Source organism: Pteropus medius, unplaced genomic scaffold, assembly GCF_902729225.1.
Source record: "Pteropus medius unplaced genomic scaffold, Ma_sr-lr_union100, whole genome shotgun sequence".
In the NCBI taxonomy this organism is placed as follows: domain Eukaryota; kingdom Metazoa; phylum Chordata; class Mammalia; order Chiroptera; family Pteropodidae; genus Pteropus; species Pteropus medius.
Genome location: NW_024354911.1, coordinates 8,696,618 through 8,699,706, shown reverse-complemented (window position 1 = coordinate 8,699,706; position 3,089 = coordinate 8,696,618). Strand labels below are relative to the sequence as shown.

At 31.8% G+C, this 3,089-nt stretch overlaps 1 pseudogene; it reads right to left on the bottom strand.

Moving 5' to 3' along the window:
* Window positions 1-329: 329 nt before the first annotated feature.
* On the bottom strand, window positions 330-448 carry LOC120597954 (uncharacterized; annotated as a pseudogene).
* Between the last annotated feature and the right edge of the window lie 2,641 nt (window positions 449-3,089).

Sequence of the window (3,089 nt, the reverse complement as noted above, 5' to 3'; positions counted from 1 at the left end):
AGAAGAATTCTGCTAAATTTTTAATAACTTGCTAGTCTTATTGAGGCCTAGAGAATCCTTGAGTGCTGCAAACAAAAAGGGAAAAGACAAGCATTTGTACATAGAATACTGATAAACATTTACAAAAGGGATTTCGGGTAGCTCAACAATAAGAAAATTCTCCTTCACAGTGGAAATAAGGAGAGCTTGGTGCATGATGTCCCCCATGTGAGTTTCTTTCTTTATTTTTTTCCTTTTTTTTTTTTTTTTTAGGCTAGGCAACCTTTGGTTGACCTCATAGTTTTCGAAGACCTTGTCAGTTTACAATCTCTTATTATTATTTTTTTTAATGCCTACAGCACCTGGTCTTCCTAGGTGGTCTCCCATCCAAGTACTAAGCAGGCCCAACCCTGCTTAGCTTCCGAGCTCAGAAGGAGTCTGGCTAGTTCAGGGTAGCATGGCTGTAGATCCATGTGGATTTCTCAATTCCATGGAACAAGGGTATTAGGCTAACAGGAAGGATAACAAATCCACTTAACCACAAGTCAGAGATAGAGGCTAATTGTAGCCTAGAGAAGTAAAAAGAAAAAGAAAAATAGCATCTCTACTACTGGATGAGGGACAGGAAATTGTTCCGGGCCATAACTATTAAAAGTCTTTTTCAGGTGAGTGAAGTAGATTGATAAAAGAGAAATATCCTTACCTCCACCCTTCCCTCCACTACACAAACACCCAGCATCTACATTTCAAAGAACAACCTCTAGCAACTCAGCCTCACACAAGCATAAAATTATATTAGAGCTATGTGAAGCTTGCAGTATACTAAACGTAACTGTATCAACAACAAAATCCAAACAGTTCAATTCCTGACTAGACTTATTAATCCCTCCTCCCCGTCACCAGACTAATGACCTAAAGGTAGCAAAAAACTTCTGCTATATATATATGTAGGCCACATATTGTATCCGTCACAAGGACCTTGTCAGCTTACAATCCCTTATTGTTTTTATTTTTTTTTGTTTTTTACACCTATAGCACCTGGTCTTCCTAGGTGGTCTCCCATCCAATGTATAACCAGGCCCAATCCTGCTTAGCTTCCAAGATCAGACCAGATTGGGCTTGTTCAGGGTAACATGGCCATAGACTAAAATATATTCTTAATTGGTGGTCTATATGAAAACAGGCATTGGCCAATTTTGCCAAATCTTGTACTAGCAAAAGAAGAGGAATGGCCAGTTCCAGAGACAATTATAATTTATCTCAAATTCTGGCATTCAACCAAAATCACCACACATTTGCACACGATATATAATAAAACAGAACCAGATGAAAAAGATGGCCCAGATATTGGATCCATAATACAGAAAAATTAAAATACTTGTAATTACATTGTTAAAGATTCTGGTAGACGAAGTAGAAAAATATGAATGAACAAATGAGAAATTTTTACAGCAAGTTGGAAATATGAGTTGGTGGAGAAAAATGACAATGGAGATGAAGAATGTTTTTAATAAGTTCATTAGAAGACTCAGTGAGACAAATAAATCAGTGAATTTGATGAAAGTTCAATAAAAATGACCAAAACTGAAACACACACGCAAAAAAAACAAAAAGCAAAAATTTGAAAAAAGAAATACAACATTCAACACTTGTGAGAAAACATCAAAAGTCTAGCATGTACATAATTGGAATCTCAGAAGGAGAAGAGAGAAATAATGGGTAAGAAAAATATTTGAAGAAATGCAGATTTCATAACTTTAACAAAAAAAAACCATTTAAAACACAGATGTAGAAAGCTCAAAGAACACAAAGAAAAGTACCCAATATACAAGCAAACAAAAACCCTAAATAAACAAAATAAAGTCATATATGTCATATTTAAAACTCCCGTGGGGAAAAACAGGAAAATCTTGAAGATAGCTAGAGAAAAAGACATGATCTACATAGGAACAAGGAAAAGAATTATGGTAAACTTCTCATCGGAAAGTATACAAGATACATATCAATGAGATAACATTAAAGTAATGAAATAGTAAAATCGTCAACCCAGATTTCTACATTTAGTGAAAACATCCTTCAAAAATGAAATTAGCAGCAGACATGTAGTATGTAAAATGTTTAAAGAAATTCTCCAGGCATAAAAAATATGATACCAGAAAGAAACTTAAATATACAAAAAGTAATTTAAGATCACTTAAAATAAATGTAAATTTAAGATTTTCTTTTCCCCAAACATAGCAGTTTAAAAGATAATTAATTGTTTGTTAAATGATAAGTATATACCATGAATTTAAAGCATTTGTAAAAGTATATTATATGACAACATTAGTGCAATAGATACAAGGAAAGAATTGGGTGGATATTATATAAGTTTTTTATATTACTTTTGAAGCAATATAATATTATTTGAAGGAACACTTTGATTAATTAAAGATATATTTTAAACCTTAAGAAGTTCTTCTAAAAACTTTTTTTTAAATGTTTAAGTAATAAGCCAGTAGTTAAGAAAATATAGAATATAAAAATAATCAGTTAATTCAAAAGTCGACAGAAGAAAGTGATAAAAGGAAAATAAACAAATGAAACAAATAAAAGACTACAAGAAAGCAGTACGCTTAAATCCAATCATATCAATAATCACATTAAAATAAATGTTTAAACAAATTTTTTAAAAGACAGAGAATGTCAGATTGAGAGAAAGAGCCAGATTCAACTATTAGCTATCTATAAGAAACCACTCTAAATATGAAAGTAAAGACATAAAAATGTAACTCTATCAAATAAAGAAATATGGAGTAGCTATATTAATATCAACTGATGTAGATCTTAAAACAAGAAATACTGCCAGGAATTTAAAGGATAGTATACCATGACAAGGGGTCAATTCTCTAAGAAAATATAACAATTTTAAATGTGTATGCTTCTGAAAAACTAATAAAACTAAAAGGAGAAATAGATAAACACAAAGTTATAGCTGAAGACCAGCATGTCCATTACCAATAATGGCTGAAACCGACAGAAAGCCAGTAAAGATATAGATGATCTGAACAGCAGTATCAATCATCTTGATCTAAGTTACATATAATATGTAAATTCATCATCTATTCAAA